The sequence below is a fragment of the Rhinoderma darwinii genome, chromosome 4 (genome assembly GCF_050947455.1).
Source record: "Rhinoderma darwinii isolate aRhiDar2 chromosome 4, aRhiDar2.hap1, whole genome shotgun sequence".
Taxonomy (NCBI): Eukaryota; Metazoa; Chordata; class Amphibia; order Anura; family Rhinodermatidae; genus Rhinoderma; species Rhinoderma darwinii.
Genome location: NC_134690.1, coordinates 130,891,875 through 130,916,159, shown reverse-complemented (window position 1 = coordinate 130,916,159; position 24,285 = coordinate 130,891,875). Strand labels below are relative to the sequence as shown.

Below are 24,285 nucleotides of genomic sequence, written 5' to 3'. Positions count from 1 at the left end.
TGTGCACCATTGTGAGACTGGGGGTACCTGAACGAGGCATGGCTCAATCCACTTCCGTTGTTCCGGTGGCATATTAGGAAGCAGGTGCCTAACCCACTTGGTAAATGTAAGTGTGTGTTGGTCTTATTCCTTTAAATATCATCCAACATGAATTAAACTCTAGCAGGTGGGAACAAGAAGGCATTTCTTTCTAGGACGGTCAGCTTTTATGTCACCCAGAAGAGCCAATGATCTTAGAGTTGAATAAAGTCAAACAGATGAGAAATAAACTTGTACTTGAATAACAAAATGACTTGTATATTCGGGGTGATTGCATGTACCTTTCAGTCTTCTCTCCTAATACTCAGGATGTCAGGATGGCCGAGCGGTCCAAGGCGCCAGACTCAAGATGAAAATTCTTCCCTAGTTGTGTGTTCTGGTCTCTGAAAGGAGGCGTGGGTTCAAATACCACTTCTGACAAGTATTTTGTTCAATAAAGTCAGTCATCTCACTTCCTGGAAATAACTTCTGACTCCAGTTGCGCACCATTGTGAGACTGGGGGTACCTGAACGAGGCATGGCTCAATCCACTTCCGTTGTCCCGGTGGCATATTAGGAAGCAGCTGCCTAACCCACTTGGTAAATGTAAGTGTGTGTTGGTCTTATTCCTTTAAATATCATCCAACATGAATTAAACTCTAGCAGGTGGGAACAAGAAGGCATTTCTTTCTAGGACGGTCAGCTTTTATGTCACCCAGAAGAGCCAATGATCTTAGAGTTGAATAAAGTCAAACAGATGAGAAATAAACTTGTACTTGAATAACAAAATGACTTGTATATTCGGGGTGATTGCATTTACCTTTCAGTCTTCTCTCCTAACCCTCAGGATGTCAGGATGGCCGAGCGGTCCAAGGCGCCAGACTCAAGATGAAAATTCTTCCCTAGTTGGGTGTTCTGGTCTCTGAAAGGAGGCGTGTGTTCAAATCCCACTTCTGACAAGTATTTTGTTCAATAAAGTCAGTCATCTCACTTCCTGGAAATAACTTCTGACTCCAGTTGTGCACCATTGTGAGACTGGGGGTACCTGAACGAGGCATGGCTCAATCCACTTCCGTTGTTCCGGTGGCATATTAGGAAGCAGGTGCCTAACCCACTTGGTAAATGTAAGTGTGTGTTGGTCTTATTCCTTTAAATATCATCCAACATGAATTAAACTCTAGCAGGTGGGAACAAGAAGGCATTTCTTTCTAGGACGGTCAGCTTTTATGTCACCCAGAAGAGCCAATGATCTTAGAGTTGAATAAAGTCAAACAGATGAGAAATAAACTTGTACTTGAATAACAAAATGACTTGTATATTCGGGGTGATTGCATTTACCTTTCAGTCTTCTCTCCTAACACTCAGGATGTCAGGATGGCCGAGCGGTCCAAGGCGCCAGACTCAAGATGAAAATTCTTCCCTAGTTGGGTGTTCTGGTCTCTGAAAGGAGGCGTGTGTTCAAATCCCACTTCTGACAAGTATTTTGTTCAATAAAGTCAGTCATCTCACTTCCTGGAAATAACTTCTGACTCCAGTTGTGCACCATTGTGAGACTGGGGGTACCTGAACGAGGCATGGCTCAATCCACTTCCGTTGTTCCGGTGGCATATTAGGAAGCAGGTGCCTAACCCACTTGGTAAATGTAAGTGTGTGTTGGTCTTATTCCTTTAAATATCATCCAACATGAATTAAACTCTAGCAGGTGGGAACAAGAAGGCATTTCTTTCTAGGACGGTCAGCTTTTATGTCACCCAGAAGAGCCAATGATCTTAGAGTTGAATAAAGTCAAACAGATGAGAAATAAACTTGTACTTGAATAACAAAATGACTTGTATATTCGGGGTGATTGCATTTACCTTTCAGTCTTCTCTCCTAACCCTCAGGATGTCAGGATGGCCGAGCGGTCCAAGGCGCCAGACTCAAGATGAAAATTCTTCCCTAGTTGGGTGTTCTGGTCTCTGAAAGGAGGCGTGTGTTCAAATCACACTTCTGACAAGTATTTTGTTCAATAAAGTCAGTCATCTCACTTCCTGGAAATAACTTCTGACTCCAGTTGTGCACCATTGTGAGACTGGGGGTACCTGAACGAGGCATGGCTCAATCCACTTCCGTTGTTCCGGTGGCATATTAGGAAGCAGGTGCCTAACCCACTTGGTAAATGTAAGTGTGTGTTGGTCTTATTCCTTTAAATATCATCCAACATGAATTAAACTCTAGCAGGTGGGAACAAGAAGGCATTTCTTTCTAGGACGGTCAGCTTTTATGTCACCCAGAAGAGCCAATGATCTTAGAGTTGAATAAAGTCAAACAGATGAGAAATAAACTTGTACTTGAATAACAAAATGACTTGTATATTCGGGGTGATTGCATTTACCTTTCAGTCTTCTCTCCTAACACTCAGGATGTCAGGATGGCCGAGCGGTCCAAGGCGCCAGACTCAAGATGAAAATTCTTCCCTAGTTGGGTGTTCTGGTCTCTGAAAGGAGGCGTGTGTTCAAATCCCACTTCTGACAAGTATTTTGTTCAATAAAGTCAGTCATCTCACTTCCTGGAAATAACTTCTGACTCCAGTTGTGCACCATTGTGAGACTGGGGGTACCTGAACGAGGCATGGCTCAATCCACTTCCGTTGTTCCGGTGGCATATTAGGAAGCAGGTGCCTAACCCACTTGGTAAATGTAAGTGTGTGTTGGTCTTATTCCTTTAAATATCATCCAACATGAATTAAACTCTAGCAGGTGGGAACAAGAAGGCATTTCTTTCTAGGACGGTCAGCTTTTATGTCACCCAGAAGAGCCAATGATCTTAGAGTTGAATAAAGTCAAACAGATGAGAAATAAACTTGTACTTGAATAACAAAATGACTTGTATATTCGGGGTGATTGCATGTACCTTTCAGTCTTCTCTCCTAATACTCAGGATGTCAGGATGGCCGAGCGGTCCAAGGCGCCAGACTCAAGATGAAAATTCTTCCCTAGTTGTGTGTTCTGGTCTCTGAAAGGAGGCGTGGGTTCAAATCCCACTTCTGACAAGTATTTTGTTCAATAAAGTCAGTCATCTCACTTCCTGGAAATAACTTCTGACTCCAGTTGCACACCATTGTGAGACTGGGGGTACCTGAACGAGGCATGGCTCAATCCACTTCCGTTGTTCCGGTGGCATATTAGGAAGCAGCTGCCTAACCCACTTGGTAAATGTAAGTGTGTGTTGGTCTTATTCCTTTAAATATCATCCAACATGAATTAAACTCTAGCAGGTGGGAACAAGAAGGCATTTCTTTCTAGGACGGTCAGCTTTTATGTCACCCAGAAGAGCCAATGATCTTAGAGTTGAATAAAGTCAAACAGATGAGAAATAAACTTGTACTTGAATAACAAAATGACTTGTATATTCGGTGTGATTGCATGTACCTTTCAGTCTTCTCTCCTAATACTCAGGATGTCAGGATGGCCGAGCGGTCCAAGGCGCCAGACTCAAGATGAAAATTCTTCCCTAGTTGGGTGTTCTGGTCTCTGAAAGGAGGCGTGGGTTCAAATCCCACTTCTGACAAGTATTTTGTTCAATAAAGTCAGTCATCTCACTTCCTGGAAATAACTTCTGACTCCAGTTGCGCACCATTGTGAGACTGGGGGTACCTGAACGAGGCATGGCTCAATCCACTTCCGTTGTTCCGGTGGCATATTAGGAAGCAGCTGCCTAACCCACTTGGTAAATGTAAGTGTGTGTTGGTCTTATTCCTGTAAATATCATCCAACAGGAATTAAACTCTAGCAGGTGGGAACAAGAAGGCATTTCTTTCTTGGACGGTCAGCTTTTATGTCACCCAGAAGAGCCAATGATCTTAGAGTTGAATAAAGTCAAACAGATGAGAAATAAACTTGTACTTGAATAACAAAATGACTTGTATATTCGTGGTGATTGCATGTACCTTTCAGTCTGCTCTCCTAATACTCAGGATGTCAGGATGGCCGAGCGGTCCAAGGCGCCAGACTCAAGATGAAAATTCTTCCCTAGTTGGGTGTTCTGGTCTCTGAAAGGAGGCGTGGGTTCAAATCCCACTTCTGACAAGTATTTTGTTCAATAAAGTCAGTCATCTCACTTCCTGGAAATAACTTCTGACTCCAGTTGCGCACCATTGTGAGACTGGGGGTACCTGAACGAGGCATGGCTCAATCCACTTCCGTTGTTCCGGTGGCATATTAGGAAGCAGCTGCCTAACCCACTTGGTAAATGTAAGTGTGTGTTGGTCTTATTCCTTTAAATATCATCCAACATGAATTAAACTCTAGCAGGTGGGAACAAGAAGGCATTTCATTCTAGGTCGGTCAGCTTTTATGTCACCCAGAAGAGCCAATGATCTTAGAGTTGAATAAAGTCAAACAGATGAGAAATAAACTTGTACTTGAATAACAAAATGACTTGTATATTCGGGGTGATTGCATGTACCTTTCAGTCTTCTCTCCTAATACTCAGGATGTCAGGATGGCCGAGCGGTCCAAGGCGCCAGACTCAAGATGAAAATTCTTCCCTAGTTGGGTGTTCTGGTCTCTGAAAGGAGGTGTGGGTTCAAATCCCACTTCTGACAAGTATTTTGTTCAATAAAGTCAGTCATCTCACTTCCTGGAAATAACTTCTGACTCCAGTTGCGCACCATTGTGAGACTGGGGTTACCTGAACGAGTCATGGCTCAATCCACTTCCGTTGTTCCGGTGGCATATTAGGAAGCAGCTGCCTAACCCACTTGGTAAATGTAAGTGTGTGCTGGTCTTATTCCTGTAAATATCATCCAACAGGAATTAAACTCTAGCAGGTGGGAACAAGAAGGCATTTCTTTCTTGGACGGTCAGCTTTTATGTCACCCAGAAGAGCCAATGATCTTAGAGTTGAATAAAGTCAAACAGATGAGAAATAAACTTGTACTTGAATAACAAAATGACTTGTATATTCGTGGTGATTGCATGTACCTTTCAGTCTGCTCTCCTAATACTCAGGATGTCAGGATGGCCGAGCGGTCCAAGTCGCCAGACTCAAGATGAAAATTCTTCCCTAGTTGGGTGTTCTGGTCTCTGAAAGGAGGCGTGGGTTCAAATCCCACTTCTGACAAGTATTTTGTTCAATAAAGTCAGTCATCTCACTTTCTGGAAATAACTTCTGACTCCAGTTGCGCACCATTGTGAGACTGGGGTTACCTGAACGAGGCATGGCTCAATCCACTTCCGTTGTTCCGGCGGCATATTAGGAAGCAGGTGCCTAACCCACTTGGTAAATGTAAGTGTGTGTTGGTCTTATTCCTTTAAATATCATCCAACATGAATTAAACTCTAGCAGGTGGGAACAAGAAGGCATTTCATTCTTGGACGGTCAGCTTTTATGTCACCCAGAAGAGCCAATGATCTTAGAGTTGAATAAAGTCAAACAGATGAGAAATAAACTTGTACTTGAATAACAAAATGACTTGTATATTCGGGGTGATTGCATGTACCTTTCAGTCTTCTCTCCTAATACTCAGGATGTCAGGATGGCCGAGCGGTCCAAGGCGCCAGACTCAAGATGAAAATTCTTCCCTAGTTGTGTGTTCTGGTCTCTGAAAGGAGGCGTGGGTTCAAATCCCACTTCTGACAAGTATTTTGTTCAATAAAGTCAGTCATCTCACTTTCTGGAAATAACTTCTGACTCCAGTTGCGCACCATTGTGAGACTGGGGTTACCTGAACGAGGCATGGCTCAATCCACTTCCGTTGTTCCGGCGGCATATTAGGAAGCAGGTGCCTAACCCACTTGGTAAATGTAAGTGTGTGTTGGTCTTATTCCTTTAAATATCATCCAACATGAATTAAACTCTAGCAGGTGGGAACAAGAAGGCATTTCTTTCTAGGACGGTCAGCTTTTATGTCACCCAGAAGAGCCAATGATCTTAGAGTTGAATAAAGTCAAACAGATGAGAAATAAACTTGTACTTGAATAACAAAATGACTTGTATATTCGGGGTGATTGCATGTACCTTTCAGTCTTCTCTCCTAATACTCAGGATGTCAGGATGGCCGAGCGGTCCAAGGCGCCAGACTCAAGATGAAAATTCTTCCCTAGTTGTGTGTTCTGGTCTCTGAAAGGAGGCGTGGGTTCAAATCCCACTTCTGACAAGTATTTTGTTCAATAAAGTCAGTCATCTCACTTCCTGGAAATAACTTCTGACTCCAGTTGCGCACCATTGTGAGACTGGGGGTACCTGAACGAGGCATGGCTCAATCCACTTCCGTTGTTCCGGTGGCATATTAGGAAGCAGCTGCCTAACCCACTTGGTAAATGTAAGTGTGTGTTGGTCTTATTCCTTTAAATATCATCCAACATGAATTAAACTCTAGCAGGTGGGAACAAGAAGGCATTTCTTTCTAGGACGGTCAGCTTTTATGTCACCCAGAAGAGCCAATGATCTTAGAGTTGAATAAAGTCAAACAGATGAGAAATAAACTTGTACTTGAATAACAAAATGACTTGTATATTCGGGATGATTGCATGTACCTTTCAGTCTTCTCTCCTAATACTCAGGATGTCAGGATGGCCGAGCGGTCCAAGGCGCCAGACTCAAGATGAAAATTCTTCCCTAGTTGTGTGTTCTGGTCTCTGAAAGGAGGCGTGGGTTCAAATCCCACTTCTGACAAGTATTTTGTTCAATAAAGTCAGTCATCTCACTTCCTGGAAATAACTTCTGACTCCAGTTGCGCACCATTGTGAGACTGGGGGTACCTGAACGAGGCATGGCTCAATCCACTTCCGTTGTTCCGGTGGCATATTAGGAAGCAGGTGCCTAACCCACTTGGTAAATGTAAGTGTGTGTTGGTCTTATTCCTTTAAATATCATCCAACATGAATTAAACTCTAGCAGGTGGGAACAAGAAGGCATTTCTTTCTAGGACGGTCAGCTTTTATGTCACCCAGAAGAGCCAATGATCTTAGAGTTGAATAAAGTCAAACAGATGAGAAATAAACTTGTACTTGAATAACAAAATGACTTGTATATTCGGGGTGATTGCATGTACCTTTCAGTCTTCTCTCCTAATACTCAGGATGTCAGGATGGCCGAGCGGTCCAAGGCGCCATACTCAAGATGAAAATTCTTCCCTAGTTGGGTGTTCTGGTCTCTGAAAGGAGGCGTGGGTTCAAATCCCACTTCTGGCAAGTATTTTGTTCAATAAAGTCAGTCATCTCACTTCCTGGAAATAACTTCTGACTCCAGTTGCGCACCATTGTGAGACTGGGGGTACCTGAACGAGGCATGGCTCAATCCACTTCCGTTGTTCCGGTGGCATATTAGGAAGCAGCTGCCTAACCCACTTGGTAAATGTAAGTGTGTGTTGGTCTTATTCCTTTAAATATCATCCAACATGAATTAAACTCTAGCAGGTGGGAACAAGAAGGCATTTCATTCTAGGTCGGTCAGCTTTTATGTCACCCAGAAGAGCCAATGATCTTAGAGTTGAATAAAGTCAAACAGATGAGAAATAAACTTGTACTTGAATAACAAAATGACTTGTATATTCGGGGTGATTGCATGTACCTTTCAGTCTTCTCTCCTAATACTCAGGATGTCAGGATGGCCGAGCGTTCCAAGGCACCAGACTCAAGATGAAAATTCTTCCCTAGTTGGGTGTTCTGGTCTCTGAAAGGAGGCGTGGGTTCAAATCCCACTTCTGACAAGTATTTTGTTCAATAAAGTCAGTCATCTCACTTCCTGGAAATAACTTCTGACTCCAGTTGCGCACCATTGTGAGACTGGGGGTACCTGAACGAGGCATGGCTCAATCCACTTCCGTTGTTCCGGTGGCATATTAGGAAGCAGCTGCCTAACCCACTTGGTAAATGTAAGTGTGTGTTGGTCTTATTCCTTTAAATATCATCCAACATGAATTAAACTCTAGCAGGTGGGAACAAGAAGGCATTTCTTTCTAGGTCGGTCAGCTTTTATGTCACCCAGAAGAGCCAATGATCTTAGAGTTGAATAAAGTCAAACAGATGAGAAATAAACTTGTACTTGAATAACAAAATGACTTGTATATTCGTGGTGATTGCATGTACCTTTCAGTCTGCTCTCCTAATACTCAGGATGTCAGGATGGCCGAGCGGTCCAAGTCGCCAGACTCAAGATGAAAATTCTTCCCTAGTTGGGTGTTCTGGTCTCTGAAAGGAGGCGTGGGTTCAAATCCCACTTCTGACAAGTATTTTGTTCAATAAAGTCAGTCATCTCACTTTCTGGAAATAACGTCTGACTCCAGTTGCGCACCATTGTGAGACTGGGGTTACCTGAACGAGGCATGTCTCAATCCACTTCCGTTGTTCCGGTGGCATATTAGGAAGCAGCTGCCTAACCCACTTGGTAAATGTAAGTGTGTGTTGGTCTTATTCCTTTAAATATCATCCAACATGAATTAAACTCTAGCAGGTGGGAACAAGAAGGCATTTCTTTCTAGGACGGTCAGCTTTTATGTCACCCAGAAGAGCCAATGATCTTAGAGTTGAATAAAGTCAAACAGATGAGAAATAAACTTGTACTTGAATAACAAAATGACTTGTATATTCGGGGTGATTGCATGTACCTTCCAGTCTTCTCTCCTAATACTCAGGATGTCAGGATGGCCGAGCGGTCCAAGGCGCCAGACTCAAGATGAAAATTCTTCCCTAATTGGGTGTTCTGGTCTCTGGAAGGAGGCGTGGGTTCAAATCCCACTTCTGACAAGTATTTTGTTCAATAAAGTCAGTCATCTCACTTCCTGGAAATAACTTCTTACTCCAGTTGTGCACCATTGTGAGACTGGGGGTACCTGAACGAGGCATGGCTCAATCCACTTCCGTTGTTCCGGTGGCATATTAGGAAGCAGGTGCCTAACCCACTTGGTAAATGTAAGTGTGTGTTGGTCTTATTCCTTTAAATATCATCCAACATGAATTAAACTCTAGCAGGTGGGAACAAGAAGGCATTTCTTTCTAGGACGGTCAGCTTTTATGTCACCCAGAAGAGCCAATGATCTTAGAGTTGAATAAAGTCAAACAGATGAGAAATAAACTTGTACTTGAATAACAAAATGACTTGTATATTCGGGGTGATTGCATGTACCTTTCAGTCTTCTCTCCTAATACTCAGGGTGTCAGGATGGCCGAGCGGTCCAAGGCGCCAGACTCAAGATGAAAATTCTTCCCTAGTTGGGTGTTCTGGTCTCTGAAAGGAGGCGTGGGTTCAAATCCCACTTCTGACAAGTATTTTGTTCAATAAAGTCAGTCATCTCACTTCCTGGAAATAACTTCTGACTCCAGTTGCGCACCATTGTGAGACTGGGGGTACCTGAACGAGGCATGGCTCAATCCACTTCCGTTGTTCCGGTGGCATATTAGGAAGCAGCTGCCTAACCCACTTGGTAAATGTAAGTGTGTGTTGGTCTTATTCCTTTAAATATCATCCAACATGAATTAAACTCTAGCAGGTGGGAACAAGAAGGCATTTCATTCTAGGTCGGTCAGCTTTTATGTCACCCAGAAGAGCCAATGATCTTAGAGTTGAATAAAGTCAAACAGATGAGAAATAAACTTGTACTTGAATAACAAAATGACTTGTATATTCGGGGTGATTGCATTTACCTTTCAGTCTTCTCTCCTAACACTCAGGATGTCAGGATGGCCGAGCGGTCCAAGGCGCCAGACTCAAGATGAAAATTCTTCCCTAGTTGTGTGTTCTGGTCTCTGAAAGGAGGCGTGGGTTCAAATCCCACTTCTGACAAGTATTTTGTTCAATAAAGTCAGTCATCTCACTTCCTGGAAATAACTTCTGACTCCAGTTGCGCACCATTGTGAGACTGGGGGTACCTGAACGAGGCATGGCTCAATCCACTTCCGTTGTCCCGGTGGCATATTAGGAAGCAGCTGCCTAACCCACTTGGTAAATGTAAGTGTGTGTTGGTCTTATTCCTTTAAATATCATCCAACATGAATTAAACTCTAGCAGGTGGGAACAAGAAGGCATTTCTTTCTAGGACGGTCAGCTTTTATGTCACCCAGAAGAGCCAATGATCTTAGAGTTGAATAAAGTCAAACAGATGAGAAATAAACTTGTACTTGAATAACAAAATGACTTGTATATTCGGGGTGATTGCATTTACCTTTCAGTCTTCTCTCCTAACACTCAGGATGTCAGGATGGCCGAGCGGTCCAAGGCGCCAGACTCAAGATGAAAATTCTTCCCTAGTTGTGTGTTCTGGTCTCTGAAAGGAGGCGTGGGTTCAAATCCCACTTCTGACAAGTATTTTGTTCAATAAAGTCAGTCATCTCACTTCCTGGAAATAACTTCTGACTCCAGTTGCGCACCATTGTGAGACTGGGGGTACCTGAACGAGGCATGGCTCAATCCACTTCCGTTGTCCCGGTGGCATATTAGGAAGCAGCTGCCTAACCCACTTGGTAAATGTAAGTGTGTGTTGGTCTTATTCCTTTAAATATCATCCAACATGAATTAAACTCTAGCAGGTGGGAACAAGAAGGCATTTCTTTCTAGGACGGTCAGCTTTTATGTCACCCAGAAGAGCCAATGATCTTAGAGTTGAATAAAGTCAAACAGATGAGAAATAAACTTGTACTTGAATAACAAAATGACTTGTATATTCGGGGTGATTGCATTTACCTTTCAGTCTTCTCTCCTAACACTCAGGATGTCAGGATGGCCGAGCGGTCCAAGGCGCCAGACTCAAGATGAAAATTCTTCCCTAGTTGGGTGTTCTGGTCTCTGAAAGGAGGCGTGTGTTCAAATCCCACTTCTGACAAGTATTTTGTTCAATAAAGTCAGTCATCTCACTTCCTGGAAATAACTTCTGACTCCAGTTGTGCACCATTGTGAGACTGGGGGTACCTGAACGAGGCATGGCTCAATCCACTTCCGTTGTTCCGGTGGCATATTAGGAAGCAGGTGCCTAACCCACTTGGTAAATGTAAGTGTGTGTTGGTCTTATTCCTTTAAATATCATCCAACATGAATTAAACTCTAGCAGGTGGGAACAAGAAGGCATTTCTTTCTAGGACGGTCAGCTTTTATGTCACCCAGAAGAGCCAATGATCTTAGAGTTGAATAAAGTCAAACAGATGAGAAATAAACTTGTACTTGAATAACAAAATGACTTGTATATTCGGGGTGATTGCATTTACCTTTCAGTCTTCTCTCCTAACACTCAGGATGTCAGGATGGCCGAGCGGTCCAAGGCGCCAGACTCAAGATGAAAATTCTTCCCTAGTTGGGTGTTCTGGTCTCTGAAAGGAGGCGTGTGTTCAAATCCCACTTCTGACAAGTATTTTGTTCAATAAAGTCAGTCATCTCACTTCCTGGAAATAACTTCTGACTCCAGTTGTGCACCATTGTGAGACTGGGGGTACCTGAACGAGGCATGGCTCAATCCACTTCCGTTGTTCCGGTGGCATATTAGGAAGCAGGTGCCTAACCCACTTGGTAAATGTAAGTGTGTGTTGGTCTTATTCCTTTAAATATCATCCAACATGAATTAAACTCTAGCAGGTGGGAACAAGAAGGCATTTCTTTCTAGGACGGTCAGCTTTTATGTCACCCAGAAGAGCCAATGATCTTAGAGTTGAATAAAGTCAAACAGATGAGAAATAAACTTGTACTTGAATAACAAAATGACTTGTATATTCGGGGTGATTGCATGTACCTTTCAGTCTTCTCTCCTAATACTCAGGATGTCAGGATGGCCGAGCGGTCCAAGGCGCCAGACTCAAGATGAAAATTCTTCCCTAGTTGTGTGTTCTGGTCTCTGAAAGGAGGCGTGGGTTCAAATCCCACTTCTGAGAAGTATTTTGTTCAATAAAGTCAGTCATCTCACTTCCTGGAAATAACTTCTGACTCCAGTTGCGCACCATTGTGAGACTGGGGGTACCTGAACGAGGCATGGCTCAATCCACTTCCGTTGTTCCGGTGGCATATTAGGAAGCAGGTGCCTAACCCACTTGGTAAATGTAAGTGTGTGTTGGTCTTATTCCTTTAAATATCATCCAACATGAATTAAACTCTAGCAGGTGGGAACAAGAAGGCATTTCTTTCTAGGACGGTCAGCTTTTATGTCACCCAGAAGAGCCAATGATCTTAGAGTTGAATAAAGTCAAACAGATGAGAAATAAACTTGTACTTGAATAACAAAATGACTTGTATATTCGGGGTGATTGCATGTACCTTTCAGTCTTCTCTCCTAATACTCAGGATGTCAGGATGGCCGAGCGGTCCAAGGCGCCAGACTCAAGATGAAAATTCTTCCCTAGTTGTGTGTTCTGGTCTCTGAAAGGAGGCGTGGGTTCAAATCCCACTTCTGACAAGTATTTTGTTCAATAAAGTCAGTCATCTCACTTCCTGGAAATAACTTCTGACTCCAGTTGCGCACCATTGTGAGACTGGGGGTACCTGAACGAGGCATGGCTCAATCCACTTCCGTTGTCCCGGTGGCATATTAGGAAGCAGCTGCCTAACCCACTTGGTAAATGTAAGTGTGTGTTGGTCTTATTCCTTTAAATATCATCCAACATGAATTAAACTCTAGCAGGTGGGAACAAGAAGGCATTTCTTTCTAGGACGGTCAGCTTTTATGTCACCCAGAAGAGCCAATGATCTTAGAGTTGAATAAAGTCAAACAGATGAGAAATAAACTTGTACTTGAATAACAAAATGACTTGTATATTCGGGGTGATTGCATTTACCTTTCAGTCTTCTCTCCTAACACTCAGGATGTCAGGATGGCCGAGCGGTCCAAGGCGCCAGACTCAAGATGAAAATTCTTCCCTAGTTGGGTGTTCTGGTCTCTGAAAGGAGGCGTGTGTTCAAATCCCACTTCTGACAAGTATTTTGTTCAATAAAGTCAGTCATCTCACTTCCTGGAAATAACTTCTGACTCCAGTTGTGCACCATTGTGAGACTGGGGGTACCTGAACGAGGCATGGCTCAATCCACTTCCGTTGTTCCGGTGGCATATTAGGAAGCAGGTGCCTAACCCACTTGGTAAATGTAAGTGTGTGTTGGTCTTATTCCTTTAAATATCATCCAACATGAATTAAACTCTAGCAGGTGGGAACAAGAAGGCATTTCTTTCTAGGACGGTCAGCTTTTATGTCACCCAGAAGAGCCAATGATCTTAGAGTTGAATAAAGTCAAACAGATGAGAAATAAACTTGTACTTGAATAACAAAATGACTTGTATATTCGGGGTGATTGCATTTACCTTTCAGTCTTCTCTCCTAACACTCAGGATGTCAGGATTGCCGAGCGGTCCAAGGCGCCAGACTCAAGATGAAAATTCTTCCCTAGTTGGGTGTTCTGGTCTCTGAAAGGAGGCGTGTGTTCAAATCCCACTTCTGACAAGTATTTTGTTCAATAAAGTCAGTCATCTCACTTCCTGGAAATAACTTCTGACTCCAGTTGTGCACCATTGTGAGACTGGGGGTACCTGAACGAGGCATGGCTCAATCCACTTCCGTTGTTCCGGTGGCATATTAGGAAGCAGGTGCCTAACCCACTTGGTAAATGTAAGTGTGTGTTGGTCTTATTCCTTTAAATATCATCCAACATGAATTAAACTCTAGCAGGTGGGAACAAGAAGGCATTTCTTTCTAGGACGGTCAGCTTTTATGTCACCCAGAAGAGCCAATGATCTTAGAGTTGAATAAAGTCAAACAGATGAGAAATAAACTTGTACTTGAATAACAAAATGACTTGTATATTCGGGGTGATTGCATGTACCTTTCAGTCTTCTCTCCTAATACTCAGGATGTCAGGATGGCCGAGCGGTCCAAGGCGCCAGACTCAAGATGAAAATTCTTCCCTAGTTGTGTGTTCTGGTCTCTGAAAGGAGGCGTGGGTTCAAATCCCACTCCTGACAAGTATTTTGTTCAATAAAGTCAGTCATCTCACTTCCTGGAAATAACTTCTGACTCCAGTTGCGCACCATTGTGAGACTGGGGGTACCTGAACGAGGCATGGCTCAATCCACTTCCGTTGTTCCGGTGGCATATTAGGAAGCAGCTGCCTAACCCACTTGGTAAATGTAAGTGTGTGTTGGTCTTATTCCTTTAAATATCATCCAACATGAATTAAACTCTAGCAGGTGGGAACAAGAAGGCATTTCTTTCTAGGACGGTCAGCTTTTATGTCACCCAGAAGAGCCAATGATCTTAGAGTTGAATAAAGTCAAACAGATGAGAAATAAACTTGTACTTGAATAACAAAATGACTTGTATATTCGGTGTGATTGCATGTACCTTTCAGTCTTCTCTCCTAATACTCAGGATGTCAGGATGGCCGAGCGGTCAAAGGCGCCAGACTCAAGATGAAAATTCTTCCCTAGTTGGGTGTTCTGGTCTCTGAAAGGAGGTGTGGGTTCAAATCCCACTTCTGACAAGTATTTTGTTCAATAAAGTCAGTCATCTCACTTCCTGGAAATAACTTCTGACTCCAGTTGCGCACCATTGTGAGACTGGGGGTACCTGAACGAGTCATGGCTCAATCCACTTCCGTTGTTCCGGTGGCATATTAGGAAGCAGCTGCCTAACCCACTTGGTAAATGTAAGTGTGTGCTGGTCTTATTCCTGTAAATATCATCCAACAGGAATTAAACTCTAGCAGGTGGGAACAAGAAGGCATTTCTTTCTTGGACGGTCAGCTTTTATGTCACCCAGAAGAGCCAATGATCTTAGAGTTGAATAAAGTCAAACAGATGAGAAATAAACTTGTACTTGAATAACAAAATGACTTGTATATTCGTGGTGATTGCATATACCTTTCAGTCTGCTCTCCTAATACTCAGGATGTCAGGATGGCCGAGCGGTCCAAGCCGCCAGACTCAAGATGAAAATTCTTCCCTAGTTGGGTGTTCTGGTCTCTGAAAGGAGGCGTGGGTTCAAATCCCACTTCTGACGAGTATTTTGTTCAATAAAGTCAGTCATCTCACTTTCTGGAAATAACTTCTGACTCCAGTTGCGCACCATTGTGAGACTGGGGTTACCTGAACGAGGCATGGCTCAATCCACTTCCGTTGTTCCGGCGGCATATTAGGAAGCAGGTGCCTAACCCACTTGGTAAATGTAAGTGTGTGTTGGTCTTATTCCTTTAAATATCATCCAACATGAATTAAACTCTAGCAGGTGGGAACAAGAAGGCATTTCTTTCTAGGACGGTCAGCTTTTATGTCACCCAGAAGAGCCAATGATCTTAGAGTTGAATAAAGTCAAACAGATGAGAAATAAACTTGTACTTGAATAACAAAATGACTTGTATATTCGGGGTGATTGCATGTACCTTTCAGTCTTCTCTCCTAATACTCAGGATGTCAGGATGGCCGAGCGGTCCAAGGCGCCAGACTCAAGATGAAAATTCTTCCCTAGTTGGGTGTTCTGGTCTCTGAAAGGAGGCGTGGGTTCAAATCCCTCTTCTGACCATTCTTTTGTTCAATAAAGTCAGTCATCTCACTTCCTGGAAATAACTTCTGACTCCAGTTGCGCACCATTGTGAGACTGGGGTTACCGTAAAGAGGCATGGCTCAATCCACTTCCGTTGTTCCGGTGGCATATAAGAAAGCAGCTGCCTAACCCACTTGGTAAATGTAAGTGTGTGTTGGTCTTATTCCTTTAAATATCATCCAACATGAATTAAACTCTAGCAGGTGGGAACAAGAAGGCATTTCTTTCTAGGACGGTCAGCTTTTATGTAAGTGTGTGTTGGTCTTATTCCTGTAAATGTCATCCAACATGAATTAAACTCTAGCAGGTGGGAACAAGAAGGCATTTCTTTCTAGGACGGTCAGCTTTTATGTCACCCAGAAGAGCCAATGATCTTAGAGTTGAATAAAGTCAAACAGATGAGAAATAAACTTGTACTTGAATAACAAAATGACTTGTATATTCGGGGTGATTGCATGTACCTTTCAGTCTTCTCTCCTAATACTCAGGATGTCAGGATGGCCGAGCGGTCCAAGGCACCAGACTCAAGATGAAAATTCTTCCCTAGTTGGGTGTTCTGGTCTCTGAAAGGAGGCGTGGGTTCAAATCCCACTTCTGACAAGTATTTTGTTCAATAAAGTCAGTCATCTCACTTCCTGGAAATAACTTCTGACTCCAGTTGCGCACCATTGTGAGACTGGGGTTACCGTAAAGAGGCATGGCTCAATCCACTTCCGTTGTTCCGGTGGCATATAAGGAAGCAGCTGCCTAACCCACTTGGTAAATGTAAGTGTGTGTTGGTCTTATTCCTTTAAATATCATCCAACATGAATTAAACTCTAGCAGGTGGGAACAAGAAGGCATTTCTTTCTAGGACGGTCAGCTTTTATGTAAGTGTGTGTTGGTCTTATTCCTGTAAATGTCATCCAACATGAATTAAACTCTAGCAGGTGGGAACAAGAAGGCATTTCTTTCTAGGACGGTCAGCTTTTATGTCACCCAGAAGAGCCAATGATCTTAGAGTTGAATAAAGTCAAACAGATGAGAAATAAACTTGTACTTGAATAACAAAATGACTTGTATATTCGGGGTGATTGCATGTACCTTTCAGTCTTCTCTCCTAATACTCAGGATGACAGCATGGTCGAGCGGTCCAAGGCGCCAGACTCAAGATGAAAATTCTTCCCTAGTTGTGTGTTCTGGTCTCTGAAAGGAGGCGTGGGTTCAAATCCCACTTCTGACAAGTATTTTGTTCAATAAAGTCAGTCATCTCACTTCCTGGAAATAACTTCTGACTCCAGTTGCGCACCATTGTGAGACTGGGGTTACCTGAACGAGGCATGGCTCAATCCACTTCCGTTGTTCCGGTGGCATATTAGGAAGCAGCTGCCTAACCCACTTGGTAAATGTAAGTGTGTGTTGGTCTTATTCCTTTAAATATCATCCAACATGAATTAAACTCTAGCAGGTGGGAACAAGAAGGCATTTCATTCTTGGACGGTCAGCTTTTATGTCACCCAGAAGAGCCAATGATCTTAGAGTTGAATAAAGTCAAACAGATGAGAAATAAACTTGTACTTGAATAACAAAATGACTTGTATATTCGTGGTGATTGCATGTACCTTTCAGTCTGCTCTCCTAATACTCAGGATGTCAGGATGGCCGAGCGGTCCAAGTCGCCAGGCTCAAGATGAAAATTCTTCCCTAGTTGGGTGTTCTGGTCTCTGAAAGGAGGCGTGGGTTCAAATCCCACTTCTGACAAGTATTTTGTTCAATAAAGTCAGTCATCTCACTTTCTGGAAATAACTTCTGACTCCAGTTGCGCACCATTGTGAGACTGGGGTTACCTGAACGAGGCATGGCTCAATCCACTTCCGTTGTTCCGGCGGCATATTAGGAAGCAGGTGCCTAACCCACTTGGTAAATGTAAGTGTGTGTTGGTCTTATTCCTTTAAATATCATCCAACATGAATTAAACTCTAGCAGGTGGGAACAAGAAGGCATTTCTTTCTAGGACGGTCAGCTTTTATGTCACCCAGAAGAGCCAATGATCTTAGAGTTGAATAAAGTCAAACAGATGAGAAATAAACTTGTACTTGAATAACAAAATGACTTGTATATTCGGGGTGATTGCATGTACCTTTCAGTCTTCTCTCCTAATACTCAGGATGTCAGGATGGCCGAGCGGTCCAAGGTGCCAGACTCAAGATGAAAATTCTTCCCTAGTTGTGTGTTATGGTCTCTGAAAGGAGGCGTGGGTTCAAATCCCACTTCTGACAAGTATTTTGTTCAATAAAGTCAGTCATCTCACTTCCTGGAAATAACTTCTGACTCCAGTTGCGCACCATTGTGAGACTGGGGGTACCTGAACGAGGCATGGCTCAATCCACTTCCGTTGTTCCGGTGGCATATTAGGAAGCAGCTGCCTAACCCACTTGGTAAATGTAAGTGTGTGTTGGTCTTATTCCTTTAAATATCATCCAACATGAATTAAACTCTAGCAGGTGGGAACAAGAAGGCATTTCTTTCTAGGACGGTCAGCTTTTATGTCACCCAGAAGAGCCAATGATCTTAGAGTTGAATAAAGTCAAACAGATGAGAAATAAACTTGTACTTGAATAACAAAATGACTTGTATATTCGGGGTGATTGCATGTACCTTTCAGTCTTCTCTCCTAATACTCAGGATGTCAGGATGGCCGAGCGGTCCAAGGCGCCAGACTCAAGATGAAAATTCTTCCCTAGTTGTGTGTTCTGGTCTCTGAAAGGAGGCGTGGGTTCAAATCCCACTTCTGACAAGTATTTTGTTCAATAAAGTCAGTCATCTCACTTTCTGGAAATAACTTCTGACTCCAGTTGCGCACCATTGTGAGACTGGGGTTACCTGAACGAGGCATGGCTCAATCCACTTCCGTTGTTCCGGCGGCATATTAGGAAGCAGGTGCCTAACCCACTTGGTAAATGTAAGTGTGTGTTGGTCTTATTCCTTTAAATATCATCCAACATGAATTAAACTCTAGCAGGTGGGAACAAGAAGGCATTTCTTTCTAGGACGGTCAGCTTTTATGTCACCCAGAAGAGCCAATGATCTTAGAGTTGAATAAAGTCAAACAGATGAGAAATAAACTTGTACTTGAATAACAAAATGACTTGTATATTCGGGGTGATTGCATGTACCTTTCAGTCTTCTCTCCTAATACTCAGGATGTCAGGATGGCCGAGCGGTCCAAGGCGCCAGACTCAAGATGAAAATTCTTCCCTAGTTGTGTGTTCTGGTCTCTGAAAGGAGGCGTGGGTTCAAATCCCACTTCTGACAAGTATTTTGTTCAATAAAGTCAGTCATCTCACTTCCTGGAAATAACTTCTGACTCCAGTTGCGCACCATTGTGAGACTGGGGGTACCTGAACGAGGCATGGCTCAATCCACTTCCGTTGTTCCGGTGGCATATTAGGAAGCAGCTGCCTAACCCACTTGGTAAATGTAAGTGTGTGTTGGTCTTATTCCTTTAAATATCATCCAACATGAATTAAACTCTAGCAGGTGGGAACAAGAAGGCATTTCTTTCTAGGACGGTCAGCTTTTATGTCACCCAGAAGAGCCAATGATCTTAGAGTTGAATAAAGTCAAACAGATGAGAAATAAACTTGTACTTGAATAACAAAATGACTTGTATATTCGGGGTGATTGCATGTACCTTTCAGTCTTCTCTCCTAATACTCAGGATGTCAGGATGGCCGAGCGGTCCAAGGCGCCAGACTCAAGATGAAAATTCTTCCCTAGTTGTGTGTTCTGGTCTCTGAAAGGAGGCGTGGGTTCAAATCCCACTTCTGACAAGTATTTTGTTCAATAAAGTCAGTCATCTCACTTCCTGGAAATAACTTCTGACTCCAGTTGCGCACCATTGTGAGACTGGGGGTACCTGAACGAGGCATGGCTCAATCCACTTCCGTTGTTCCGGTGGCATATTAGGAAGCAGGTGCCTAACCCACTTGGTAAATGTAAGTGTGTGTTGGTCTTATTCCTTTAAATATCATCCAACATGAATTAAACTCTAGCAGGTGGGAACAAGAAGGCATTTCTTTCTAGGACGGTCAGCTTTTATGTCACCCAGAAGAGCCAATGATCTTAGAGTTGAATAAAGTCAAACAGATGAGAAATAAACTTGTACTTGAATAACAAAATGACTTGTATATTCGGGGTGATTGCATGTACCTTTCAGTCTTCTCTCCTAATACTCAGGATGTCAGGATGGCCGAGCGGTCCAAGGCGCCATACTCAAGATGAAAATTCTTCCCTAGTTGGGTGTTCTGGTCTCTGAAAGGAGGCGTGGGTTCAAATCCCACTTCTGACAAGTATTTTGTTCAATAAAGTCAGTCATCTCACTTCCTGGAAATAACTTCTGACTCCAGTTGCGCACCATTGTGAGACTGGGGGTACCTGAACGAGGCATGGCTCAATCCACTTCCGTTGTTCCGGTGGCATATTAGGAAGCAGCTGCCTAACCCACTTGGTAAATGTAAGTGTGTGTTGGTCTTATTCCTTTAAATATCATCCAACATGAATTAAACTCTAGCAGGTGGGAACAAGAAGGCATTTCTTTCTAGGTCGGTCAGCTTTTATGTCACCCAGAAGAGCCAATGATCTTAGAGTTGAATAAAGTCAAACAGATGAGAAATAAACTTGTACTTGAATAACAAAATGACTTGTATATTCGGGGTGATTGCATGTACCTTTCAGTCTTCTCTCCTAATACTCAGGATGTCAGGATGGCCGAGCGTTCCAAGGCACCAGACTCAAGATGAAAATTCTTCCCTAGTTGGGTGTTCTGGTCTCTGAAAGGAGGCGTGGGTTCAAATCCCACTTCTGACAAGTATTTTGTTCAATAAAGTCAGTCATCTCACTTCCTGGAAATAACTTCTGACTCCAGTTGTGCACCATTGTGAGACTGGGGTTACCTGAACGAGGCATGGCTCAATCCACTTCCGTTGTTCCGGTGGCATATTAGGAAGCAGCTGCCTAACCCACTTGGTAAATGTAAGTGTGTGTTGGTCTTATTCCTTTAAATATCATCTAACATGAATTAAACTCTAGCAGGTGGGAACAAGAAGGCATTTCTTTCTAGGACGGTCAGCTTTTATGTCACCCAGAAGAGCCAATGATCTTAGAGTAGAATAAAGTCAAACAGATGAGAAATAAACTTGTACTTGAATAACAAAATGACTTGTATATTCGGGGTGATTGCATGTACCTTTCAGTCTTCTCTCCTAATACTCAGGATGTCAGGATGGCCGAGCAGTCCAAGGTGCCAGACTCAAGATGAAAATTCTTCCCTAGTTGGGTGTTCTGGTCTCTGAAAGGAGGCGTGGGTTCAAATCCCACTTCTGAGAAGTATTTTGTTCAATAAAGTCAGTCATCTCACTTCCTGGAAATAACGTCTGACTCCAGTTGTGCACCATTGTGAGACTGGGGGTAACTGAACGAGGCATGGCTCAATCCACTTCCGTTGTTCCGGTGGCATATTAGGAAGCAGCTGCCTAACCCACTTGGTAAATGTAAGTGTGTGTTGGTCTTATTCCTTTAAATATCATCCAACATGAATTAAACTCTAGCAGGTGGGAACAAGAAGGCATTTCATTCTAGGTCGGTCAGCTTTTATGTCACCCAGAAGAGCCAATGATCTTAGAGTTGAATAAAGTCAAACAGATGAGAAATAAACTTGTACTTGAATAACAAAATGACTTGTATATTCGGGGTGATTGCATGTACCTTTCAGTCTTCTCTCCTAATACTCAGAATGACAGGATGGCCGAGCGTTCCAAGGCACCAGACTCAAGATGAAAATTCTTCCCTAGTTGGGTGTTCTGGTCTCTGAAAGGAGGCGTGGGTTCAAATCCCACTTCTGACAAGTATTTTGTTCAATAAAGTCAGTCATCTCACTTCCTGGAAATAACTTCTGACTCCAGTTGCGCACCATTGTGAGACTGGGGGTACCTGAACGAGGCATGGCTCAATCCACTTCCGTTGTTCCGGTGGCATATTAGGAAGCAGCTGCCTAACCCACTTGGTAAATGTAAGTGTGTGTTGGTCTTATTCCTTTAAATATCATCCAACATGAATTAAACTCTAGCAGGTGGGAACAAGAAGGCATTTCTTTCTAGGTCGGTCAGCTTTTATGTCACCCAGAAGAGCCAATGATCTTAGAGTTGAATAAAGTCAAACAGATGAGAAATAAACTTGTACTTGAATAACAAAATGACTTGTATATTCGTGGTGATTGCATGTACCTTTCAGTCTGCTCTCCTAATACTCAGGATGTCAGGATGGCCGAGCGGTCCAAGTCGCCAGACTCAAGATGAAAATTCTTCCCTAGTTGGGTGTTCTGGTCTCTGAAAGGAGGCGTGGGTTCAAATCCCACTTCTGACAAGTATTTTGTTCAATAAAGTCAGTCATCTCACTTTCTGGAAATAACTTCTGACTCCAGTTGCGCACCATTGTGAGACTGGGGTTACCTGAACGAGGCATGGCTCAATCCACTTCCGTTGTTCCGGTGGCATATTAGGAAGCAGCTGCCTAACCCACTTGGTAAATGTAAGTGTGTGTTGGTCTTATTCCTTTAAATATCATCCAACATGAATTAAACTCTAGCAGGTGGGAACAAGAAGGCATTTCTTTCTAGGACGGTCAGCTTTTATGTCACCCAGAAGAGCCAATGATCTTAGAGTTGAATAAAGTCAAACAGATGAGAAATAAACTTGTACTTGAATAACAAAATGACTTGTATATTCGGGGTGATTGCATGTACCTTCCAGTCTTCTCTCCTAATACTCAGGATGTCAGGATGGCCGAGCGGTCCAAGGCGCCAGACTCAAGATGAAAATTCTTCCCTAATTGGGTGTTCTGGTCTCTGGAAGGAGGCGTGGGTTCAAATCCCACTTCTGACAAGTATTTTGTTCAATAAAGTCAGTCATCTCACTTCCTGGAAATAACTTCTGACTCCAGTTGAGCACCATTGTGAGACTGGGGTTACCTGAACGAGGCATGGCTCAATCCACTTCCGTTGTTCCGGTGGCATATTAGGAAGCAGCTGCCTAACCCACTTGGTAAATGTAAGTGTGTGTTGGTCTTATTCCTTTAAATATCATCCAACATGAATTAAACTCTAGCAGGTGGGAACAAGAAGGCATTTCTTTCTAGGACGGTCAGCTTTTATGTCACCCAGAAGAGCCAATGATCTTAGAGTTGAATAAAGTCAAACAGATGAGAAATAAACTTGTACTTGAATAACAAAATGACTTGTATATTCGGGGTGATTGCATGTACCTTTCAGTCTTCTCTCCTAATACTCAGGATGTCAGGATGGCCGAGCAGTCCAAGGCGCCAGACTCAAGATGAAAATTCTTCCCTAGTTGTGTGTTCTGGTCTCTGAAAGGAGGCGTGGGTTCAAATCCCACTTCTGACAAGTATTTTGTTCAATAAAGTCAGTCATCTCACTTCCTGGAAATAACTTCTGACTCCAGTTGCGCACCATTGTGAGACTGGGGGTACCTGAACGAGGCATGGCTCAATCCACTTCCGTTGTTCCGGTGGCATATTAGGAAGCAGCTGCCTAACCCACTTGGTAAATGTAAGTGTGTGTTGGTCTTATTCCTTTAAATATCATCCAACATGAATTAAACTCTAGCAGGTGGGAACAAGAAGGCATTTCTTTCTAGGACGGTCAGCTTTTATGTCACCCAGAAGAGCCAATGATCTTAGAGTTGAATAAAGTCAAACAGATGAGAAATAAACTTGTACTTGAATAACAAAATGACTTGTATATTCGGGGTGATTGCATGTACCTTTCAGTCTTCTCTCCTAATACTCAGGATGTCAGGATGGCCGAGCGGTCCAAGGCGCCAGACTCAAGATGAAAATTCTTCCCTAGTTGGGTGTCCTGGTCTCTGAAAGGAGGCGTGGGTTCAAATCCCACTTCTGACAAGTATTTTGTTCAATAAAGTCAGTCATCTCACTTCCTGGAAATAACTTCTGACTCCAGTTGCGCACCATTGTGAGACTGGGGGTACCTGAACGAGGCATGGCTCAATCCACTTCCGTTGTTCCGGTGGCATATTAGGAAGCAGCTGCCTAACCCACTTGGTAAATGTAAGTGTGTGCTGGTCTTATTCCTGTAAATATCATCCAACATGAATTAAACTCTAGCAGGTGGGAACAAGAAGGCATTTCTTTCTAGGACGGTCAGCTTTTATGTCACCCAGAAGAGCCAATGATCTTAGAGTTGAATAAAGTCAAACAGATGAGAAATAAACTTGTACTTGAATAACAAAATGACTTGTATATTCGGGGTGATTGCATTTACCTTTCAGTCTTCTCTCCTAACACTCAGGATGTCAGGATGGCCGAGCGGTCCAAGGCGCCAGACTCAAGATGAAAATTCTTCCCTAGTTGGGTGTTCTGGTCTCTGAAAGGAGGCGTGGGTTCAAATCCCACTTCTGACAAGTATTTTGTTCAATAAAGTCAGTCATCTCACTTTCTGGAAATAACTTCTGACTCCAGTTGCGCACCATTGTGAGACTGGGGTTACCTGAACGAGGCATGGCTCAATCCACTTCCGTTGTTCCGGTGGCATATTAGGAAGCAGCTGCCTAACCCACTTGGTAAATGTAAGTGTGTGTTGGTCTTATTCCTTTAAATATCATCCAACATGAATTAAACTCTAGCAGGTGGGAACAAGAAGGCATTTCTTTCTAGGACGGTCAGCTTTTATGTCACCCAGAAGAGCCAATGATCTTAGAGTTGAATAAAG

General features: G+C 43.1%; 40 non-coding genes across 40 annotated transcripts; all 40 read left to right on the top strand.

Moving 5' to 3' along the window:
• The first annotated feature begins 350 nt into the window (after positions 1 to 350).
• On the top strand, positions 351 to 459 carry TRNAL-CAA (transfer RNA leucine (anticodon CAA)). Its single transcript has 2 exons — positions 351 to 388; positions 414 to 459. It is a non-coding gene; the product is annotated as a tRNA-Leu (tRNA).
• Positions 460 to 868: 409 nt separating this feature from the next.
• On the top strand, positions 869 to 977 carry TRNAL-CAA (transfer RNA leucine (anticodon CAA)). The gene is made up of 2 exons: positions 869 to 906; positions 932 to 977. It is a non-coding gene; the product is annotated as a tRNA-Leu (tRNA).
• A 409-nt stretch (positions 978 to 1,386) lies between these two features.
• Positions 1,387 to 1,495, top strand: TRNAL-CAA (transfer RNA leucine (anticodon CAA)). Its single transcript has 2 exons — positions 1,387 to 1,424; positions 1,450 to 1,495. It is a non-coding gene; the product is annotated as a tRNA-Leu (tRNA).
• Positions 1,496 to 1,904: 409 nt separating this feature from the next.
• TRNAL-CAA (transfer RNA leucine (anticodon CAA)) lies at positions 1,905 to 2,013 on the top strand. The gene is made up of 2 exons: positions 1,905 to 1,942; positions 1,968 to 2,013. It is a non-coding gene; the product is annotated as a tRNA-Leu (tRNA).
• A 409-nt stretch (positions 2,014 to 2,422) lies between these two features.
• On the top strand, positions 2,423 to 2,531 carry TRNAL-CAA (transfer RNA leucine (anticodon CAA)). Its single transcript has 2 exons — positions 2,423 to 2,460; positions 2,486 to 2,531. It is a non-coding gene; the product is annotated as a tRNA-Leu (tRNA).
• Positions 2,532 to 2,940: 409 nt separating this feature from the next.
• Positions 2,941 to 3,049, top strand: TRNAL-CAA (transfer RNA leucine (anticodon CAA)). The gene is made up of 2 exons: positions 2,941 to 2,978; positions 3,004 to 3,049. It is a non-coding gene; the product is annotated as a tRNA-Leu (tRNA).
• Positions 3,050 to 3,458: 409 nt separating this feature from the next.
• Positions 3,459 to 3,567, top strand: TRNAL-CAA (transfer RNA leucine (anticodon CAA)). Its single transcript has 2 exons — positions 3,459 to 3,496; positions 3,522 to 3,567. It is a non-coding gene; the product is annotated as a tRNA-Leu (tRNA).
• Positions 3,568 to 3,976: 409 nt separating this feature from the next.
• Positions 3,977 to 4,085, top strand: TRNAL-CAA (transfer RNA leucine (anticodon CAA)). Its single transcript has 2 exons — positions 3,977 to 4,014; positions 4,040 to 4,085. It is a non-coding gene; the product is annotated as a tRNA-Leu (tRNA).
• Positions 4,086 to 4,494: 409 nt separating this feature from the next.
• TRNAL-CAA (transfer RNA leucine (anticodon CAA)) lies at positions 4,495 to 4,603 on the top strand. Its single transcript has 2 exons — positions 4,495 to 4,532; positions 4,558 to 4,603. It is a non-coding gene; the product is annotated as a tRNA-Leu (tRNA).
• Positions 4,604 to 5,012: 409 nt separating this feature from the next.
• Positions 5,013 to 5,121, top strand: TRNAL-CAA (transfer RNA leucine (anticodon CAA)). The gene is made up of 2 exons: positions 5,013 to 5,050; positions 5,076 to 5,121. It is a non-coding gene; the product is annotated as a tRNA-Leu (tRNA).
• A 409-nt stretch (positions 5,122 to 5,530) lies between these two features.
• On the top strand, positions 5,531 to 5,639 carry TRNAL-CAA (transfer RNA leucine (anticodon CAA)). The gene is made up of 2 exons: positions 5,531 to 5,568; positions 5,594 to 5,639. It is a non-coding gene; the product is annotated as a tRNA-Leu (tRNA).
• Positions 5,640 to 6,048: 409 nt separating this feature from the next.
• TRNAL-CAA (transfer RNA leucine (anticodon CAA)) lies at positions 6,049 to 6,157 on the top strand. The gene is made up of 2 exons: positions 6,049 to 6,086; positions 6,112 to 6,157. It is a non-coding gene; the product is annotated as a tRNA-Leu (tRNA).
• Positions 6,158 to 6,566: 409 nt separating this feature from the next.
• On the top strand, positions 6,567 to 6,675 carry TRNAL-CAA (transfer RNA leucine (anticodon CAA)). The gene is made up of 2 exons: positions 6,567 to 6,604; positions 6,630 to 6,675. It is a non-coding gene; the product is annotated as a tRNA-Leu (tRNA).
• A 927-nt stretch (positions 6,676 to 7,602) lies between these two features.
• On the top strand, positions 7,603 to 7,711 carry TRNAL-CAA (transfer RNA leucine (anticodon CAA)). The gene is made up of 2 exons: positions 7,603 to 7,640; positions 7,666 to 7,711. It is a non-coding gene; the product is annotated as a tRNA-Leu (tRNA).
• A 409-nt stretch (positions 7,712 to 8,120) lies between these two features.
• TRNAL-CAA (transfer RNA leucine (anticodon CAA)) lies at positions 8,121 to 8,229 on the top strand. The gene is made up of 2 exons: positions 8,121 to 8,158; positions 8,184 to 8,229. It is a non-coding gene; the product is annotated as a tRNA-Leu (tRNA).
• A 409-nt stretch (positions 8,230 to 8,638) lies between these two features.
• On the top strand, positions 8,639 to 8,747 carry TRNAL-CAA (transfer RNA leucine (anticodon CAA)). The gene is made up of 2 exons: positions 8,639 to 8,676; positions 8,702 to 8,747. It is a non-coding gene; the product is annotated as a tRNA-Leu (tRNA).
• Positions 8,748 to 9,156: 409 nt separating this feature from the next.
• Positions 9,157 to 9,265, top strand: TRNAL-CAA (transfer RNA leucine (anticodon CAA)). The gene is made up of 2 exons: positions 9,157 to 9,194; positions 9,220 to 9,265. It is a non-coding gene; the product is annotated as a tRNA-Leu (tRNA).
• Positions 9,266 to 9,674: 409 nt separating this feature from the next.
• Positions 9,675 to 9,783, top strand: TRNAL-CAA (transfer RNA leucine (anticodon CAA)). The gene is made up of 2 exons: positions 9,675 to 9,712; positions 9,738 to 9,783. It is a non-coding gene; the product is annotated as a tRNA-Leu (tRNA).
• A 409-nt stretch (positions 9,784 to 10,192) lies between these two features.
• TRNAL-CAA (transfer RNA leucine (anticodon CAA)) lies at positions 10,193 to 10,301 on the top strand. The gene is made up of 2 exons: positions 10,193 to 10,230; positions 10,256 to 10,301. It is a non-coding gene; the product is annotated as a tRNA-Leu (tRNA).
• A 409-nt stretch (positions 10,302 to 10,710) lies between these two features.
• On the top strand, positions 10,711 to 10,819 carry TRNAL-CAA (transfer RNA leucine (anticodon CAA)). Its single transcript has 2 exons — positions 10,711 to 10,748; positions 10,774 to 10,819. It is a non-coding gene; the product is annotated as a tRNA-Leu (tRNA).
• A 409-nt stretch (positions 10,820 to 11,228) lies between these two features.
• TRNAL-CAA (transfer RNA leucine (anticodon CAA)) lies at positions 11,229 to 11,337 on the top strand. Its single transcript has 2 exons — positions 11,229 to 11,266; positions 11,292 to 11,337. It is a non-coding gene; the product is annotated as a tRNA-Leu (tRNA).
• A 409-nt stretch (positions 11,338 to 11,746) lies between these two features.
• Positions 11,747 to 11,855, top strand: TRNAL-CAA (transfer RNA leucine (anticodon CAA)). Its single transcript has 2 exons — positions 11,747 to 11,784; positions 11,810 to 11,855. It is a non-coding gene; the product is annotated as a tRNA-Leu (tRNA).
• Positions 11,856 to 12,264: 409 nt separating this feature from the next.
• Positions 12,265 to 12,373, top strand: TRNAL-CAA (transfer RNA leucine (anticodon CAA)). The gene is made up of 2 exons: positions 12,265 to 12,302; positions 12,328 to 12,373. It is a non-coding gene; the product is annotated as a tRNA-Leu (tRNA).
• Positions 12,374 to 12,782: 409 nt separating this feature from the next.
• On the top strand, positions 12,783 to 12,891 carry TRNAL-CAA (transfer RNA leucine (anticodon CAA)). Its single transcript has 2 exons — positions 12,783 to 12,820; positions 12,846 to 12,891. It is a non-coding gene; the product is annotated as a tRNA-Leu (tRNA).
• Positions 12,892 to 13,818: 927 nt separating this feature from the next.
• TRNAL-CAA (transfer RNA leucine (anticodon CAA)) lies at positions 13,819 to 13,927 on the top strand. The gene is made up of 2 exons: positions 13,819 to 13,856; positions 13,882 to 13,927. It is a non-coding gene; the product is annotated as a tRNA-Leu (tRNA).
• Positions 13,928 to 14,336: 409 nt separating this feature from the next.
• Positions 14,337 to 14,445, top strand: TRNAL-CAA (transfer RNA leucine (anticodon CAA)). Its single transcript has 2 exons — positions 14,337 to 14,374; positions 14,400 to 14,445. It is a non-coding gene; the product is annotated as a tRNA-Leu (tRNA).
• A 409-nt stretch (positions 14,446 to 14,854) lies between these two features.
• On the top strand, positions 14,855 to 14,963 carry TRNAL-CAA (transfer RNA leucine (anticodon CAA)). Its single transcript has 2 exons — positions 14,855 to 14,892; positions 14,918 to 14,963. It is a non-coding gene; the product is annotated as a tRNA-Leu (tRNA).
• Positions 14,964 to 15,372: 409 nt separating this feature from the next.
• Positions 15,373 to 15,481, top strand: TRNAL-CAA (transfer RNA leucine (anticodon CAA)). The gene is made up of 2 exons: positions 15,373 to 15,410; positions 15,436 to 15,481. It is a non-coding gene; the product is annotated as a tRNA-Leu (tRNA).
• A 513-nt stretch (positions 15,482 to 15,994) lies between these two features.
• TRNAL-CAA (transfer RNA leucine (anticodon CAA)) lies at positions 15,995 to 16,103 on the top strand. Its single transcript has 2 exons — positions 15,995 to 16,032; positions 16,058 to 16,103. It is a non-coding gene; the product is annotated as a tRNA-Leu (tRNA).
• A 1,549-nt stretch (positions 16,104 to 17,652) lies between these two features.
• On the top strand, positions 17,653 to 17,761 carry TRNAL-CAA (transfer RNA leucine (anticodon CAA)). Its single transcript has 2 exons — positions 17,653 to 17,690; positions 17,723 to 17,761. It is a non-coding gene; the product is annotated as a tRNA-Leu (tRNA).
• Positions 17,762 to 18,170: 409 nt separating this feature from the next.
• On the top strand, positions 18,171 to 18,279 carry TRNAL-CAA (transfer RNA leucine (anticodon CAA)). The gene is made up of 2 exons: positions 18,171 to 18,208; positions 18,234 to 18,279. It is a non-coding gene; the product is annotated as a tRNA-Leu (tRNA).
• Positions 18,280 to 18,688: 409 nt separating this feature from the next.
• TRNAL-CAA (transfer RNA leucine (anticodon CAA)) lies at positions 18,689 to 18,797 on the top strand. The gene is made up of 2 exons: positions 18,689 to 18,726; positions 18,752 to 18,797. It is a non-coding gene; the product is annotated as a tRNA-Leu (tRNA).
• A 409-nt stretch (positions 18,798 to 19,206) lies between these two features.
• TRNAL-CAA (transfer RNA leucine (anticodon CAA)) lies at positions 19,207 to 19,315 on the top strand. The gene is made up of 2 exons: positions 19,207 to 19,244; positions 19,270 to 19,315. It is a non-coding gene; the product is annotated as a tRNA-Leu (tRNA).
• Positions 19,316 to 19,724: 409 nt separating this feature from the next.
• TRNAL-CAA (transfer RNA leucine (anticodon CAA)) lies at positions 19,725 to 19,833 on the top strand. Its single transcript has 2 exons — positions 19,725 to 19,762; positions 19,788 to 19,833. It is a non-coding gene; the product is annotated as a tRNA-Leu (tRNA).
• A 409-nt stretch (positions 19,834 to 20,242) lies between these two features.
• Positions 20,243 to 20,351, top strand: TRNAL-CAA (transfer RNA leucine (anticodon CAA)). Its single transcript has 2 exons — positions 20,243 to 20,280; positions 20,306 to 20,351. It is a non-coding gene; the product is annotated as a tRNA-Leu (tRNA).
• Positions 20,352 to 21,796: 1,445 nt separating this feature from the next.
• TRNAL-CAA (transfer RNA leucine (anticodon CAA)) lies at positions 21,797 to 21,905 on the top strand. The gene is made up of 2 exons: positions 21,797 to 21,834; positions 21,860 to 21,905. It is a non-coding gene; the product is annotated as a tRNA-Leu (tRNA).
• Positions 21,906 to 22,314: 409 nt separating this feature from the next.
• On the top strand, positions 22,315 to 22,423 carry TRNAL-CAA (transfer RNA leucine (anticodon CAA)). The gene is made up of 2 exons: positions 22,315 to 22,352; positions 22,378 to 22,423. It is a non-coding gene; the product is annotated as a tRNA-Leu (tRNA).
• A 409-nt stretch (positions 22,424 to 22,832) lies between these two features.
• On the top strand, positions 22,833 to 22,941 carry TRNAL-CAA (transfer RNA leucine (anticodon CAA)). The gene is made up of 2 exons: positions 22,833 to 22,870; positions 22,896 to 22,941. It is a non-coding gene; the product is annotated as a tRNA-Leu (tRNA).
• A 409-nt stretch (positions 22,942 to 23,350) lies between these two features.
• On the top strand, positions 23,351 to 23,459 carry TRNAL-CAA (transfer RNA leucine (anticodon CAA)). Its single transcript has 2 exons — positions 23,351 to 23,388; positions 23,414 to 23,459. It is a non-coding gene; the product is annotated as a tRNA-Leu (tRNA).
• A 409-nt stretch (positions 23,460 to 23,868) lies between these two features.
• TRNAL-CAA (transfer RNA leucine (anticodon CAA)) lies at positions 23,869 to 23,977 on the top strand. Its single transcript has 2 exons — positions 23,869 to 23,906; positions 23,932 to 23,977. It is a non-coding gene; the product is annotated as a tRNA-Leu (tRNA).
• The last annotated feature ends 308 nt before the right edge of the window (positions 23,978 to 24,285 follow it).